The sequence below is a fragment of the Hibiscus syriacus genome, unplaced genomic scaffold (genome assembly GCF_006381635.1).
Source record: "Hibiscus syriacus cultivar Baekdansim isolate YM2019G1 unplaced genomic scaffold, ASM638163v2 tig00110419_pilon, whole genome shotgun sequence".
NCBI classification, from domain to species: Eukaryota; Viridiplantae; Streptophyta; class Magnoliopsida; order Malvales; family Malvaceae; genus Hibiscus; species Hibiscus syriacus.
The window spans coordinates 669,282-688,203 of record NW_024062731.1 but is presented as its reverse complement, the minus strand read 5'-3'; the positions used below and the strand labels follow the sequence as shown (position 1 = coordinate 688,203).

At 35.9% G+C, this 18,922-nt stretch overlaps 1 pseudogene; it reads right to left on the bottom strand.

The window, feature by feature from the left end:
* Nucleotides 1–994: 994 nt before the first annotated feature.
* Nucleotides 995–17,541, bottom strand: LOC120124597 (annotated as a pseudogene).
* Nucleotides 17,542–18,922: the final 1,381 nt, after the last annotated feature.

The window sequence follows — 18,922 nt, the reverse complement described above, 5'->3', positions numbered from 1 at the left end:
AGTTAGCATCTACGCTACACGATATTGATGCCTCAACTTTTGTTACTCTCTTTTAGGTTTATTTCGCTTCGCCAAGCCTAAGAAGAGTTATGATTGAATTCGATGAACCGACTGTTTTCATTGATCTTTCATCTTCTTTCACCTATTTATAAATTTAGAGTTAAGGTTCAAAAAGATTTTCAAAACAACAAGCAGACGTTGTGCTTTAATCTAAAACCTCAAAGATAATATTCTCTCTCTAAGCATTGAGGTCACTGGTATGTGCAAGTTATACAAGTTAAAAGATATGTATGGCTTGAAACAATCACCTCATGCTTGGATTGAGATTTTTTTGTTCTAAACAATGGATTTTCGCAACAAAAATATGTCACTGATCTAAAGAAACATGAATGCTTTGAAGTAAACCAATTACACCAATAAACCCTAATCATATACTCGGAGAGGCTACTTAAGTCAACCAGTTACAATACAAAGGTATTAAAATATGGTTGGAAAACTCATCATGCTGAAATCTGATCATATAAAAGTCAATTCATGCATAATCTCAAGAGAATTCACCTTCAAGCTATCTATCAAGTGATACATTACCTGAAAGTTAATATTGAAGAAAAAAACTATAGTTCAAGAGAAATTTTGAACTATCCTGAAGCTACCGAGACATATTACTTACCATAGATCGAAGGTCACTTTAGGTCAGTGTGTTTCTTAGAACTTGGTGACATGGAAGTGTAAGACACAAAAACTGTAGCCAGATCAAGTGCGGAATCCGAATTTGGAGCTATGGCACAAGGTATTTTGTGAGTTATAGCTGAGATTATTCTCCAAAAGTGTGCTAAATATCGTGTATTATCATATTTCCTTGTAAAAAATAGTATACAATTGTCTTTGGCTTTCTTGTGTAAATCAGCAAATATTTTGTTCCTAAAGATTTGGGATTAGATAACTATTTTTTGGTAGAATTATTTCCTTCCTTTTATCTCTTGTACTTCTAGTCTATAAAATAGGTTAACTAAGAAAATACAATACAGAATTTCATTCTTTTGAACAATGTTCATCATACTTTTAAAGACATCTAATGTACAAATCGAAGTTTAAAAAAGGTCGAGGCAACTAGGTCGATGGTAATCTTGGTAAGGTCAAATGTCTTGGGTCCTGACCTGATCTGTAGATGGAAACAATCTCAATATGCTGGCTTCCAGAACTAAAGGCAAAATGGTTACAAGTTGTTTTGATTAAAGACTATCATCTTATCTATCCATGCCATAGTCATTAATCACAGACTAATGTACATGTCACACTCCAGTGAGTACAAACTAGCTGCAAAAAACTATATCACGCTTTATGGCATTGGAAGCAATGTCCTTTTCTTGTAAAGCGATGAATTACCCATTATAGCTGCAGCGGTTTGAATTCACGACAAGTCTCATCCAGCCTGACAATGTTCGTACTATAAGGCCTTCGGGAACATCCGTGAGCTGACAAATATCGGCGAATGGGGTACCCTGCAACAAGGAAGATATAAGATGACAAACCAAAACCTAGATCAAGGTCTAATCAGCATGTTAAGGTATGAAACCTTCGCCCATTCATAAACCACTTCAACAAGACCAAACTTGAGATTTTCTTGTGCATACTCCTCGGGTGTTACTGGTATTTTGAACTCTGCTTGAAGGTTACCAAGTCTAATAGCTGTGTCATACACCTGTAGAAATAATTATTCAGGTTAAATTCTCACCATAGCAAAGAAGGGGAGCTATAGAACCCTTAATTTCAATCTAAAAATCATAGTCTCAGAAGCGTAATCTATAATTTCTTGTAAGTACACAAGCTGAAGCACAACCCAGCTCTTATGCAAACTATAAGTGTGAGGATATTAAGCAAAACAATCTTTGTGAAAGAAATTCAAGCATAGGACTATGGTTTGGACACATTAATTACACCAGCAGCATTCAGACGAGAATATCAAAGCAAAATAATCTATGCAAAATAAACTTCATATATAAAGAGAAGGATAGGAAGATAACCTTTGTTTGGCCTGCGAAAGTTTGGATGTAAGAGAAGGTTCAGAAGTGTTCTTTTGCTGAAACACGAAGGCAGACATTATAGCTACTGCTTCTTCGGGTTCGAGGTCATCAAGTTGATTCTCAAATAAACATTCTGTGCATATCAGTTCCTCCCCTGATTCATCTCACACGCAACTCGACCTTTATTTGAACCACAAGGTCTTCATCTATACAACCAATTTCTTTCAGAACATAATCTGCACTAAGTTTGAAGTGTTATAAAAGATGCCAAATATAGAGGTCAACATTGGAAAATCCATCTTATTCATAGCAGAACATGGCAAGGGCATACCCGGCCTTGAAATTCTGGCATCTGTTGGAGTGCTTCATTAGATAGCTCAAATTGAAGAGCATTAACTTCCTCTTTATGTTTCTTAATTTCTCTAGCCAACATAATGTGCTCCTCCAACTTTATACATTCGTGGCATTTACTCTCTGACATTTTTTGCAGAAGACGGGTCCATTCGTAGTATGTTTTAACAAGATCCATGTCTTTCAATTTCAGATCTGAACAAAAAAAACACTACCATTAGAAAGGTCTATTTTGGTTAACCGAAAATCCCAAGTTATGATGACCAAAGTCCAAAGTGCTGACAGATCCTAAGTTCACAAGTCACAACATCAAAAGAACATGTTCATGAATGGAAAGAAAGGACTAAATTTGTATTTTAGGAACGTTGTACTTTTTCCAAATCTTTCTTAAATAGTTTCCTGAAATAATTCTTCTCGCCAAACGTGCTGCTTGCCATACCAATCTATAAGGTTTAGAGGAAAACATGTTCAAGTTCAACCATAGTTACATAAATCGCTCAATAGCCCACGATCTACGTACTGTACGCTACGATCCAAAACACGGTACGAACGCATTCCACCCCACAAATCTCATTTCAGTTCGTCCGTTCCAATTCGCCGTCCGTTCGCGTACCGAAACGGTGAAATTAGTGTACCAAAAACCCATAGCGAAAATAATGGAAGCATAAACCCCATGAAAGCAAACCAAAGAAAGAAAAAACCGACCACAACAAACCAAAGAAAACAAAAACCCTCACAGCAAAAGCAAAGGAAACAAAAGCCCATCACAACAAAAACAAAGAAACAAATATAGGGGTAAGGATTCAGTAGGAGAAGGGGCAGTAACAAAGACGGTGGAAGGGCTGATCTTGCCAGTCGGCGGTAGAGTCGACAAATTTTTTTGATAGGTAATTTGGTAAAGGAAAAGAAAGGAAGATGGACTGGCATTTTAGAGAAGGAAAAGAAAGGAAGATGAGGAAGCGTTGAAGTGTGAGAAGAAAAAAAGTAAAGTTAATATTTCATAAACCCAAGTAAAGACCAACTCTTTTTACTGTTGTATGTTACTGTTTAAAATATTGGTTTAATTATAAATTTAGTCTTTCAACTTTGAAGTATTGAAGTTTACTGAATGAAATCTATAATATTGAAGTTACTCTAAGATATTTGAAGTCTTGAAATTACTTATAAAATTTGATGTAGAAAAATAGCAACCTAAGAAACTAGTACATCGTACCAATTTTTATGGTACATCGTACTGGAGCAATCCGAAATGAGTCTACCCCCCTCGTACCGAATTTTAGGGACCTAACGAATTGCGATCCCATTCCACGTTCCTGAGCGTACCGCGATCCATGTGGGTATGAGTTCAACACACTAGGGCAAAAAAAGAAAACCCTCAATGTGAATTATTATCCTATATGCTGGAAACCTGTCTCACGTAGGTAGGCAGAATAACCTATAAGCAACAGATAGCAAATTGCATGAGGGCTTTTGAGTTTTTCTTGTTTTAGACTAAGATGTCATCATTGTCCTGTGTCAACAAGGCAGCAAAAGTGATTGTTTATACTACTATGTTTCTGAGAACATCTAGAATTGCATGTCACACGGCTAAATCAGAGTCTTTAAGTTGCTGAATTTCTTACCATCATTTACAGATCTAAGAAACTATTAGAGGAGATGCAGTTAAAATTTCCCCAAAAAATAAACATCCCCATGGGTAAAATAACAGCCATACCTTTAAGTGGATCTAAGGCAGGAGGATATTTGTTTCCATTAGACTTCAATTTCAAGAGCTGCTGAACAGTGTAGGAGAAGGCAGTATTGCTACCATATTCAAGAAGTCCAGGTATGTCCAATTTTAACTTGCTATTGCATATGCATAAGAATTCTGTATTGTCAGCTTCTCTGACCTCAAAACTCAATCCTGCAGCCACACCATGGTGGGGAAGTGTTATGTTGATGATACCTGACCCTTTACGTGGACCAGCAGATAAGCGGTAATCTTCTTCAAGGCCACGCTTGGATTTTGGTAGTAGCACATAGCCTTGATGGAAGTCGGCACCTTTCTTATCTTGCAAGTTACTTCTGTCTGAGGGAGTTTGGGTCATTGTTGGAACATCAGGTTTAAGAAGTAGCACAATATATATTGTTTGTTATTGGCAGAAGATGATTTCAGGACAACTCCTAGTAAATGGTCCTGCGCCTGTCAATTTTAAGTGCATAAGTTTAATGCCCATGACCAAACGATGAAATGAAAAATGCCACCGTTTTAGATGGATCAACATGAGTAAGACGCTGAAATAAGATCCTCAAACAAGAGATAACAGGAAAACCAAACCAAAAATACAGCACAGAATGTCGTAGCAGCAGCAAAAACTATACATGGGAAAGAACATTTCATTTCATCATAGTGATCGGATTTTAATTTTACTTTCTCCTCCAATAAATTAACGTTGAAGAATATTAGAAAACTGTGCTGAAAATCAACCGGTTTATTATTGCATGGTTAGTTCTTTAATTTGCTTCAAAGGTTGCAAAAGTCATGCATACTGCATGTTATAGAAAATAATCCAAAAAATTAAGCTGCATGTTATAGAAAATAATCCAAACAATTAAGCTTCAAGTAGTATAATCATCATCGAGACAATAAGTGCAGAAGACAAACTTTTCTTGGTCTGTCAGGAAGGGGGAAGATACATGAGAAATTCTTAGTGTTCCAAAAACTTGCCCCAAAAACCGAGGCTTTCAATACTGAAAGAGATAAGCTTCCTTCGGTCATAAGTAAAACATCGTTCTACGTATATGTTATTGAAGGAGGTTATATAAGTGCATGACTAATACTGTAGCACCATAATATGACAGGCTGAAACATGCAAAGAACAAATTTCAATTAACTCACTGATTGAGATTTCACCACAACTACTCTCCCTGGGGTTAGAAATTGTTGGGCTACAGGAGACTGCATGACAGCTTTTGTTATATGTTCCCTGTGTTCCTCAGCTTCAGTGTGCATCTCATAGTACTCTTCAAATGCTGGTTCACATTTAATACATCTACAAACAAATAATGACTTCTAAAGTGAGGATAAATATCAACCTTGAAAGAGCTGAGCCTTTAATACATCTACAAGCAAATTTTAACCATTAAAATGGGGATAAATATCAAACTTGAAAAGAGCTATACACACAGAGACGCTGCTGAAAATCACTACACCAATGACTAGCTTCAATAGTGATTACAAATTAGTGCATTATGATAGTGCTACCAACATCCAGTAAGGGTACTGGAACATTATATCTCAAAAACTAAAGCCCACTTTGATTCCGTTTCATAGAATGCTATTGAAATTACAATCACAAAGAATCGGAACACGGTCTTGCCATGTTACTTTCAGCATTTAGAAAACTAGATTAAGTATTTTCTTTTCTCAGCTGATAGAAGTAAACATGCAGTACAATTAGGGATGGTCATTTTACATGAACCAGATGGCGTCTGACCCAGCCCGACCCTATAGTGTAGGGTTTTTTTTTAAATCCGGGTTGGGTATAGGATAAAAAATCCCCGACCAAACCCAAGATAATAGTATAATTGTCCTCTATATATTTAGGGATAATTGCTATAATACCCCTTTATATTTTTTATGTGGTCCCTATTTTTCCAAATAAAGCAATTTTTTTTTGCGTAGTCGGGTCAGATGCGGGTTCTTACCCCAAAATTCTGGTCGGGTGGAACCTCCCAAAACCTTAGTCGAGTTGGGTATCAGGTGGGGGTATAATACTCAGGTCGGCTAAAAACCCAGCCAGACCAGACCATCACCATCACCAAGTACAATATATAAGACCAATCCAGTATAGAACTTCTCAAATCACAAAACAGAAAAAAGTAGAACTAGAGTAGTATCAATTTAAAACATAGCCCAAAGCCCCAAACCACCCAAATGAGCACTAACAAAGCATGTTTTGCAGGAAGAAAGCTTTCAAACCTATGACATGTCAGCAACCAAGTTTTTATCATGCAAACACTTACTCTATAGTTTTCTTTGGCTGCGCAAGCTTTCGCATTAGGAGTTGTTGCTGCTCTGGAAGCTTTTTCTGAGCATGAAATTCAGCAAAACTCCGTTTTAACATGTCCTCTATCTGGAATCAAAAACCATTATGGTTTCCAATTAATGTCAGTAAACTAACCGGTAGCTAAACTTTGTATAAGGATAGAAAAGAGAGAAGGTTAAGAAAAGGAAATAATTGTGTATTTTATTGTTAGAATAATTAAAATTAATAAACGGAAGAAAAGAAAGTAACTTTTAATCTGTTTTGTTAAACAGTGGAAAAGAAAGAATGATTTATTATATATATATTTTTTTGCAATTATAATCATTTCATAAAATAATTTATAAGAAAGATGAAGAGGACAGAGAAGATAATTTTATATCTTAAAATATTTTGGGATAAATAGTCCGTCAACTACAAAACCATGAAGTACCTTCAGTTCTTCCACACGAAGGAGATGCAGTATCATGATATATGTCAATCGGAACTGAGATTCAAGCTTCATAGGAGTTCCAGTTATAACAAGTTTCAAATCGTTTTCTTCAGGGATTTCATCACGGCACATCACAATAACTGTACCAGTTTTATCAAGTCCTCTTCTGCCAGCACGACCGGCCATTTGAGTGTATTCCCCAGGAAGCACCGATCTAAATTCCTTGCCATCAAATTTCCTTAACGTATCAAATACAACCTGCATAAAATCACAAGTCAAAATCAGATTAAAGAAAGTACATATAAGTAAACCAATATGTATAGGTTAAAGACGATTTGCTTCTATACTACAAAGTGCTAACTTGTGTAAAAGCACAAAATAGCATTTGCCAATCATCAAAACTTCAAATACATGCACAAAAAAGAGATGAATTCTAGTGCAAGATAAGAATGTGGCTCACATTCCTTGTAAAAGTTGGAACAGACAAACTCAGTCTTGAGTGCATCCAATTAAGCAACACAAGATGGCAGTCCAGGATATGAATTATGCAACTGTAATCCTATTTAGCATCAATAGCAACAATGTCAAATATCACTAACCGTTCTGGCTGGAGCATTAACCCCCATCGCGAATGTCTCAGTTGAAAACAAAACCTACAACATAAATAACAAGCAATAACTAGTTTGCACATCTAAATTGTCTGAAGGAAAGCAAAATGCATGCTAAAACAAAATCCTAATAACACCAAACCAATACTCATTCCCAAATAGTTTCCTGAAACACAAAATGCAGCATCGTTTAAAAAGTCTGAGCGTTTTCAAATTTCAAATTTCCAGGGGAAGAGGGAGAGAGAAAATATGAGTGTCGTTTATACAGCCCTCACTACCGTCACCCATCGTTAGCCTTCCACCGTCCGTCGCTTGTCGTCTGCCGTCCTCCGACCACCGTCCACCGCCGCACTCCGACCTCCTTTTGACGCCGTTTTTCTCAAGGATCTTCGTCTACCCACAGCGTTTCCTTATTCCTGGTTCTTTTTGTTAGATTCCTCTTCAATCGGAGCAAATCTACTTGCCTTTCTCCGTCGTTCTTTTCCACCAGCAGTCTTCCAAGTTTCATTTCAACCGTTCCACTGTGCTCGCCGGAAGCTCGTGACAAAAACCCAAGTACTCTACTGTGAATACCCACTGCCGTTCAACGGAAATCTTCCTGAGAAAAACTTATATTTCCAGATCGCCGTTGCTGGCTCTGGGTTTTCACGTACGGAGGCATATCTTCCCTAGCATTATACTTCTCTGGTTTTTCGTTCAAAACTGCATTCAAAAATGACGTCCAAGAATCGTGTGGCAGTTACAGAAGATCGAGTCAGTCCGAGATAGAGGAAAATGAGCTCGTTAAGCCTTTGAAAAAATCAGATTTTAAGACGAAACGTATGGATTTTATACTGTCGAAGGTGACTGAAGCAGAGCAACGAAATCAGAGACATGGGCAGTAGACAAGGACTGTGCAGAAATCAGAGGAGGAGAGGAAGAAGCTGAGTAGTACAGTGGCAGCGGATGAATATGAGAGGATGGTGTTGGTGACAAACAAGAATAGGGATGATTCGTTGGTTGAAGCAAGGAGCGTGGAAGAGGCCATTGCGCAGATTTCTAAGGCGGAAATCCTACCACAGGATTCCCATGGTCTTAATCACTGGTGGAAGAAAGATTATCCAAGAATCAACAATGGGTATAGAACTGGCTGCTTTACGTTATACATTGTTAATTTACCAGAGAAGATCCATTGGAAGCGGTTTGGATCGTTATTTTGCCCATACGGTCAAGTTATTGAAGCCTTCATTCCAACAAAAAGGAATTCAAAGGGGTTTCGGTTCGGTTTCATTCTCTTTGCAAAGATTGGAGAAGCCAGGAGAGCGATCTCAAAGACGAATGGCGCTCGCATTGATGGTAGTAAAATTGGAGTCTCTTTTGCCATATACAACCCAAGACATTCTTTTTGGAGAAAGTCTTTGCCTGTGGTTCACCAAAAGCATGAGAGGGAAGATGTTACAAGTAACAATCTCCATACAGTAATCGGTGTGGTCGACGAAGCTAAACTTCAAGTTTTGGATAACTGCCTAATGGGGTGGTGCAAGAACTATACCAAAATAGGTGATCTTGCTAGCCAAATGCAAGACAAAGGTCTCAATGGTTTCTCGTTAATGAGAGCTGCTGGGAATGTAGTTCTCATGATATTCGAGGACTCTGTTTTGTTGAGAAGGGTTAAGAATGAACAATCAGAGAATCTTGCAGAGTGGTTTTCTAGAGTTGAACCTTGGTCGGAGAGTCTAGTGGTTCAATGCCGTCGAGTATGGGTTGTTTACGAAGGGATTTCGTTTCACGCGTGGAATTGGGGTACGTTCAAGAACATTGCAGCTAGGTGGGGCGAACTAATATCAATTGATGAAAGCTCTTAGTTTCCTTCATCTTTTGATCGTGCAAAACTTTAAATCCTCACAGAGTCTAAAGTGAGAATTGATGAGTCGTTGAGTTTGAAGGTCGGCTCTAATTTATATGAAATCATGGTGCATGAAGTTGAGCCTTCTTTCAAACCAACTTCTTGGACCCCTGAGGAAGTCGATGATTCTCCAGATCTGACTTGTTCTCTCGGGGATACATCGGAGAATTCTTTGTCAGGATCGTCAGTGTCATCCTCAGGTTTAAATTGCCCCGTCGAAGATGTTGCAATTGAAGGTACCCAATTAGAAGAGGTTCCACTCATAAAGAGTGTCAAAAGCGATGAGAATTCGAGTATTAAATTGGGGTTACACACAATGGAGGTTGTGGATTATGATGGAGTTAGCCTCAGGGCCTCGGAAGATGTTCTTATGATGGGTCTCTTTACTTCTCATGGTTCATCTAGTGACGCAATTCAATTAATGGAAGACACCCCAGTGGTACCCCCTATCCCTGGGAAATTTAGAACTAATCGTGTGGTGAAGAAACGCAAGAAAAAGAAAAGAGTTTTGAATTAAGTGGCAATGATACTTTGATTGAAGGGAAGGAAGTGTGGTTTTGGTTCATTGAAGACATCTTATCGAGCTGATTTTTTGGTGATTTTGAATCATGTTGGTATTTTGTGGAGTTCCCTTCAGAAGCGGATGTTTTTGGTTTAATGGTTTCAGGTGTTGTTTTCTTGTATTTTATAACATTAACTGTTGGGATGTTTTCCTTTTGATGGAGGGTTTTTTAGGTATAGGGTGGTTGCCTCTAGATTTTTGTGGTCGAGAAGGCGAGAGTTTTAGGTGATTATGTTTCTTGTAAGGGCATTTATCCTCGTTTGAGGGTATTTCGTGGTATCGTATGTAATGGGTGTTTTATTCAATGAAATATGAGGTACTCTTTTCTTCCTTCCAATGTTCGTTAACATACTTCTTAGTATATAACGAATACGAAGGGATTTTTTAATGAGACCTCCAACTTCTATAAAAAAATGCAGCATCGTTTAAAAGCAGAGCAATCAAATGTGGATGTGCCACCATCAAACCAATACAGCAAATGAATGCTTTTACCTTAATCACACCTCGACAAAAGAGCATCTCAACAACTTCCTTTACTATTGGAAGCAAACCTGCATGATGTACACCAATTCCTCTGCAAAGAAGGCCTTGAACTCTGACAACCTACATCACAATCAAATTAGAACTTCCGGAATAAAAATCATTTATACAAATTTAAAAATTGAATATCTAGAAGATGAAACCTGAGGTAAGTTACGATCAGATCCCTTCAGCCGTGAAAAAGCTTTATCACAAAAAACACGAATCTCACTTTTCTCGGAACTACTAGTGAGGTCAGTCCCCGTAATGCTGTTGGCTGATTTATCACATTGATTCTTTGAGAAACCAAATATAACTGCCTACATGAAGGCAATGGAAAAATTGTCATGTTAAGAAAGAGGGGGTAAAATTGTGGGGGAAAAAAACATTGTGGGGTTCTACAAACATTTTTTAATTAAATATAATAATAATGAAGGCATCTCGAAAATAAGTTCACACAGTCCTGGTAAAATTGGTAATGCAAAAGTCCATTGACTAAGGATGAACGTGAAAGTTAGCACTGAGACAGTCAGAAAGTAAATGTCCACTTAAAACAGTCACCAGGATCAAAATCAATGATACAATGGATCAAACTGGAAGCTTGATGATGTGAACATCGCAAGTTCATAGCAGCTATGAAAACTAAATATGCATATTAGAAATCACACTACTAAGAGATACATCTGCCAGCACTTTTTCCTGTTCTTGGCCTCTTTATTGCTACCAGAAGAGGCTGGATTGTAGTGCAAATTGCTGGTTTTGTGCAGTTATTAGAAATAAAATTCAATATCACTTTAATATATATATATATATATCCGAAATCAACATACTGAAGAGGTATATTTGACAGCACTTTTTCCTGTTCTCTGCCTCTCTGTTGCTTCTGGAGGATTATTATTTGTAAATTGTCGTTCTCTTTTCAATTTTTTTGTTTTGCATTTCCCATTCTTATTTAAGATGGGAAAAATAAAGAAACCAACATATAATCCATCACAATCATTTTCAAATACAAACCAAAACAAACATGCTACGCAGTTAAAGAACGTAAGCAACATGATAGTACAATGCAACTTACAGGTAATAGTGAATTCTTTGAGAGCTTGTCAATAAGCGTCAACCATGTTGTTCTCCTAGAGCTCCAGCTATTCTGGCCACCTCCATTGCTTTGATTCCCCCAACCAGTCCCAGAATAGTTCCCAAAATTTTGTGGACCAGAATGTTTATTTTGTTTCCCTCGATTAAAAGTTTCACGTTTCTGACCTCTAGCCCCCTGAACTGCAGAAGACCCAGTAGATGAACTAGTCCCACCTCTAGCTGCATTTGAATTCTTTTTCTTGTATGCATCTTTAGCAGCCTTTAGCCCCTGTGGTAGAAAATTTTCTCTCTCACATATTTTGTAAAGTTCTCCAGAATAAAACAGGCAATGCTCCAGCGGGACTGGTCTTTTTGATGTCCTGATGGAATATGCAACAGGAAGCTAGTGTCAGAAGTTAACCCAAAAAGACACCACAGATATTTTCTGCAGTATCCAAAATGTTGAGCAAAAAAGAAGCAATGAAAGGTGGGAGTAAACGAAATGAAGAAAATATCAGTAGTTTGAAAAGATCAAAAACTAGTGGTAGAAATCAAGAATCTAGCTTCATCCACAAGCAGATACTGACTACTTACCCAGTGACATGAATTTTCTTTTGTTTTGTCCGACCAATCCAATCAGCAAACTCAACTGTATTAGGCACCTGTATATTATATTACACTGATGTCAGCATGTGGAAAGCAGAATAAGAGAAACAAAGAACGCAATTGTTTTATTAAGGAAGTAAAATGAATCAAAGAACGAAATAGCATAAGTTAAGAATGATCAGTTAATTGTTAATTTTAGAAAGTCAAAAGGGAAACCATCAAGAATACACTCTATAGCCAATGTTCATCACCAATTGTAACTAGTTTCATCAGGCAAACAATAGAGGGTGCTTCTCCAGTTACTCAATATCAGACCCCGCCATTTAAGATGGGGAATTCCAAGTTTTAACATATACTAGCACTAAGCTTATAAGGAACTCTAATGCTAGAGGAGAAAATACCGTGGCTGAAAGGAGGACGATATTAATATGCCTCGGAAGCATGATTATGACTTCTTCCCAAACCACACCTCTTTCAACATCATTCACATAGTGCACCTCATCAAAAATAACCTACATTCATAGTGTCACAACAAAAAGCAACAATCTAAATATGATGTTTACAAACTAGGGAAAAAAACTAACAAGAGCTTTCAGCAGCAAAAGACATGATAAGACTACAATTAAAGGAATGCTACATAAAACCCCTTTTACCCATTCAATGTCGCGAATAATATCTGCACCCCGATAAAGCATCGACCTTAATATTTCAGTTGTCATGATGAGACAAGAAGCCTCTGGTCTCAAACTAACATCACCTGTGAGAAGGCCAACATCGAATTTCCCACAGAAATCTCTATATTTCTGATTGCTGATTGTTTTAATTGGAGCAGTATACACAGCTCTAGTACAATGCTGCATGAAATGAAAACTTATCAAAAATCTTCAAACTAAATCAAATTTGACACAGTACTTCAGAAACTAGAAATTCAAAAAGATACGGCCTATGTTTTAATTATTTTAAAGGATTTGTTACATCTCCAGCCATCAAAAACAATGTCTGTAGATTTATGAGAAAAAAACCAAACAATGAACTTACTTTTGATGCCAAAGCAAATGCGTATTCTGCAACAACTGTTTTTCCAGCAGAAGTATGGGCTGCCACAAAAACAGACTCCCCCTTTTCCAAATAATAAATAGCCTGTAAACATCACAATAAACAAAATATTCATGTGAGCAGCTTGTTATAGAATATAAAAGAGTTGCCGTTGAAGAAAAAACAGACAGCAAATATAAGCTGGAAAGAAAAGAAAGAAAGAAGAAGAACAAGCAAGCCATACAAGGGTTTTATTAGGGATGAACATAAGGCAAATATATTATCCACGTGCACCAATAGAAACTCCACAGAAAGAATGATTTCTTTGAAGCAATTATGATACCCTAGTTCTATTCAGTTCAAAAATATTCCATGCCAAAATGTCAAATAAAACAAAATACATCAAGCAATCAAAAATGGAAAAACAAAAATTAATACAATCAGATAAAAGGGCACTGCTCAATGCTTTGTGAGAATTGGGTTGAGAAGTGTGACAGATAAATGATGCTTTGACACTGTAAAATCTTGAGCAATAAAAAAACAAAAGGATGACATCAATATTTAAATGTATTTTGGGTCACTTGACCAATCAGGATTCTAATATAGAAGAGATTCTTAGTAGAAAATGAATCACGTAAAAGAATCCATTTTGATTAAAGGCTAAAGGATGGACCAGTTATTTTCACAAGTCTAGCAACATCATTTTCTACCTTAACCATAACAAGTATTTCAATCAAATGATAAACATTTTCATGGTAGGTACCTCCTTCTGGAATTTATCTAATTCAAAAGGAAATTCAATTGCCATGTCAGGAACTAGTTCATAAAACTGATCTGCAATCCATTCACTACCTCCACTAACAGCCCAAGCCTGTAAATAAATGTTTTAAGTAATAAATCATTATCAAAAGGGAATAATAATAAAGGTTGCATAGAAAGGAGAGTGTTCTTTATGTGACAAGTTGGGAACTGCCATTTCAACTATTTTACCTCCTTTTGTTGCTGACCACCCCCATCACTGTTCTTATCTAATTTTTCAGTTTCAACTGATAAAATTTCATCCAAAGCAGATGATCCAGTATCAAGAGTGTTGAGAACATCAGCTTGATTTGCTTCAGTTTCTGACTTAACAGAACCCGATTCTGCTGAACACCCTTCTATACAAGTTGCATTAGCAGCAAAGCAAATGGATTGCAACAAAAAAGAGGGAACATAAGATACCAGTCAAACAAAATCTTACCGGACCCTAGATTGTAACCCAAGTTTGAGCATGAGTTAAGCAGAACTTAAATGTTCATTTACAAGTTAACGGTTCCCAGAATTTATATATGACTAGACTAGCAAGCCAAAACGGAAGAAAACAAGATTTTCAATCAATGACATTGTCTTCTAAGGGTGCATGGTCACATATATTCAATTTTGAGAAAGGTCAAACTTTAGCAAGGTAAACAAAGCCCAGCATTTTTTTCCAAGGCAGCTCCATATAATGTACCAAACTGTTAAAAGGATTCAAAGGAGTATGCCAACCACAAGCAACTTATGCTGTTACAAATATGAAAAAATAAAGAAATAGATCTTGACTAACATACAAAATTCCAGTCATGATAACAATATAGTTCCTTTTTTTCCAAATATTTGCTCAAATAGATTTTGAGCAAACGTATAATCCATAAAGTATAAAAAGGGTCAGAACTTTTAGCAATCAGGCAACCAGGGGCAAAGCCAGAATTTTATTTTGAGGAGCTAGAAGAAATTAGGCATTTTTTTTATAGGAATTGAGGCCTCATTAAAAAACCCCTTCATGATTTAAGGAACTCATATTGAAAGAAATTAGGCATTGGTTAATTTGTTTTTCTCTTGTACAGTGGGATTGCGTTTGTATTTAGTTATTTCTGTTTTGGCTTGGTGTTTGTCCCTAGCTAGGTTATGTCTCCTCCTTTTTGTACTGAATTTGATTTTCTAATAAAATTTTGAGGTACTCTTTTCCTCCTTCCAATGTTCGTTGAAATACTATAATGTATTTTGATGGATATGAAGGGGGTTTTTAACGAGACCTCCCATTCTTATCAAATAAATAAATAAATTTTAAAAGGATTAAATTGAAATTTTATCATTTGAGGGAGCCAAATTGCAATTTTACCATTATTTTTTTAAAACTTTTAAGATTCAAAGGACTAACTAACAATTTTAACATATAAGGGGGGTGGATTGCCCCTACCAGCCCCCTCTAGTTTTGCCCCTGCAGGCATCCTCTAGATCTAGAACAAACCTGATATACCACAAGTTGATTAAAAGATCATGAAAATGCCTAAGCTTTTTTACTATCTTCTGCTAAAAGCACCACCCCCAACCCCAAATAAAAGAAAAGAATAAAAATGCTTGCAAACTTCTCTAATAGTAACTACATCTCAATCATGCATAGATAAAGTTTGATTTTTCATTAGCCAAACAAAAGCAAGGCAAAGCTCTTCAAGTGCTTTCATACTTTCTATCCCATGAGCAGACACAGACAGTCACGGAAGCCAGAGGGGCCAGGCCCCCAATTTTTTTTGAGAAATTAACATTTAACACTTTAAAATTTTTAAAAATTTAATTTGGCCCCTTCAATATTTTTAAAATTCACATTAAGTTCTAATTTCTTAGAATGGATTTTAATTAAGTCCCCTTTAAATTTTTTTAAAGGTTCTCATTAAGTCTTATTTAAAAAAAAATTATTTTAGACTTCTAAAATTTTCAATAATTTTAAGTAGAGCCCCTCAACTTGTTTTGCCAAAATCCACCACTTCCCATGAGATAACAAAATTACTAACATCTTCACAAATGATAAGAACATAGTTTGAGTGATGCATACCTTCTTTGTCAAGTTCTGCAACATCCTCTTCCCAAGCTTTATTGAATAAGTCATCAAATTGTACAGTCAACTCACTCTGCAAACACCACGAAGATGCAAGACACAAATCATACATAAGACAATGTAACATTTTTCATAAATGTTTTCGCAGAATTCACAGCACATATATGACACTTATATTGTTTTCATGGTATATACCAGGTTTAAGTTCATTCAGTCCTGACAATATATGTGCAAAACAAGGACCATTAACAAATAAATTGGTAGTAGTTTCAAGGGGATTACAATACAGCAACGCAAAAAACTAACCAATTTTCCATCTGCTGTGTTATTGAGTGCACTTTGGTCCTTGTAAACATTCCATGAGCAAGGACGTGCCTTCGAAATGGAAGGTGCAAAAGAATTAGGAAAGGAAAAAAGTATGATCTAAAGAGGGGGGGAATACAAGTTCGATATTTAATTAGAAGATTACCGTAAGATCACCAAGGTTTAACCCTTGCCTAAAGCCTGGAGGAATTGTCTGAGCAGGACCACCGTTTAGCACCTCATGAACCCATTCACCATTAGATGCACCGTCAGGAATAATCCTCTCCAAAGATTGATCCTCCAAGCCCCCTGGACGAAATGGGCGGTTATTAAACTTCCTCGCACTATATCATTGGCTCCAGACCGGTTTGGAAAAGAACCACGAGTATCACTTCCAGCTATTATGTCTGATACGTCCACCTAAACAATATAAGAATCCAGTTCTTAATATAAAGAACTAAATAGATGTACCATGAAACCACTGGCCAATGTCAAAACCATAAAAAGGAGAAGAAAAAACCAAAGTATAGAATATAATCCCTTTATGTTTTTGCAAACCAAACCTGCATTGAATTAGGCTCCCACTTTCCGTCAGTTGTTCCCTCTTTGCACCGTCTGAAAGGTAATTCCCAGACTGGGACCATTATACTTCTAGGCATTGACGGCTCCAATGGTATGTTTGCCCTGGCAAACCAGTCAAAATCCCATTGCTTTCCAGCATTTTCAGGAGAAAAAGCACCCTCGTCCAATCTCGGTAAAAGATATTTCTCCTTTATATGCTCCTCAATCGATTCAGGTGTTTCCGCCGGAAACGCAGGTGGCTGAAACACACAAATTATTATAAAACTAAGTTACTACGAAACCCTAGACACCGGCAAAGAACTCCGAACGTAAACCTTTCCGGCAAAAACAAAAAAAAAAGTAATGAAATGTCAAAATCAGACAATAGATAACTGCTTGAATATGACGAAAGTGGAAAATGAACTTACCAGAACAAAGTCAGGGAGGGATTTAATAGGGTTGTCACGCTCCTCGCTGTATAGAGGCTCGACTCTGAGGTGGCCTCCGTAGCCGGAGAACCCGACTCGGAAACTGAAACCGTTTGCTGCTTGGATCGGTTTCATTTTCCGGTGGAGGAATGTTCCGGGGATTGGACGTTTATAGAGCGGTTTTTAGCGTGTGGTTTTGATTCGAAAGCTTTTTCGCGGGTTTTAAGTCAAGTCAGACAAGGGTTCACCTTCATCTTCCGGGATCCGGTTTGTTTGTGCGTTGATTAGAGTTTTGGAGTGTTTTGTTCGGTGTACAATTAGGTTCGAGAATAAGAGAGTACAATTCACACTTCAATATCTCAACTATTGTTTTCGTTTGGTTTTGGTAATTAAACTATCTTTTATTTTAAAATTATATTTAATGTTACGTTTTTGTTTTATTTTGGTCAATCGCCGTTAAAAAAATTAATTATGATATTGATGTGTCATTATACGATAATATCACATTACCATAAAAAAATTTAAAATTATCACGTCAACAGTTCTGTTACTTTTTTAACAACGGATGGCTAGAATGAAATCAAAATATAATATTAGGATAATTGGGGTATTCGACATATAATTTACCCTATTTAAATTTAAATTATTATTTATTTTGAAAAATATAAAATGTTTGGTTCTAGAAAATATTTTACGTTTTTGTTTTCTAATTTTATTTTTAGAAAATAGTTTTTATTTACAATTTTTTTTAAATTAAAAAATGTGTTTAATTAATATAAATGAAAACTTGAATTCAAAAATAAAATAGTGACAATATTTTGTATCTAGTTTTTAAAATAGAGAGGAACAAATAATTATTAAATAGCTAAATTAAAATATAACTATTAAAAAAATTTATGACATAAATTTAACATGTGAATTATGAAAATATAAATAATAAAATTGATAAGAAATTTCATATCACAAAAAAATTTTTAGTTTATAGTAAGAATATAATGTTAATGCATATTAAATATCAATTGAATTTAAAAAAATACACAAAAAATATTGTTGCAAACAAGAGTGCACAAAAGTGTCCTTAAAATAATAAATATGTTGGATTAAAATCTATAATTATGGACACATATTTCTAATGTATATTGTTATCATAAAATATGACATAAATTAAGTGACCAATTATGTTATAAAGTCATAAGGTATTAGAAGTGTCATAGAAATAGAAGTGTAAATACTATTAAAGTTGTATTTATATTTGATGAGGGACAATTATAATTTAGACAATAACTGATTTTTAAATCAGCTATATAAAAGGGTTATGGTCCCCAAAAAATAGACAATCTCGTATTTTTATCTTATCTCGTCAGAGAGTTTATACTCAAGAGAATTTCATCTTCTTGGAATATCACAACTAAAAAAAACTTAAAGAATTTAACCTATCAATTAATCCATGTACGCTTCCGTAAATCTAGTGTTTTTTGTTTTAATGATTTGACATAATTTGATCATGGTTTAATTTCATATTTATTATAGTTTGGTTATAAGAAATGCATATTGGATATCAATTGAATTTAAAAAATACACAAAAAAAATGTTGCACTTAAAATAACAAATATGTTTAGTGGTATTTGAGGCCCACAAACTTTTGAGAAAAAAC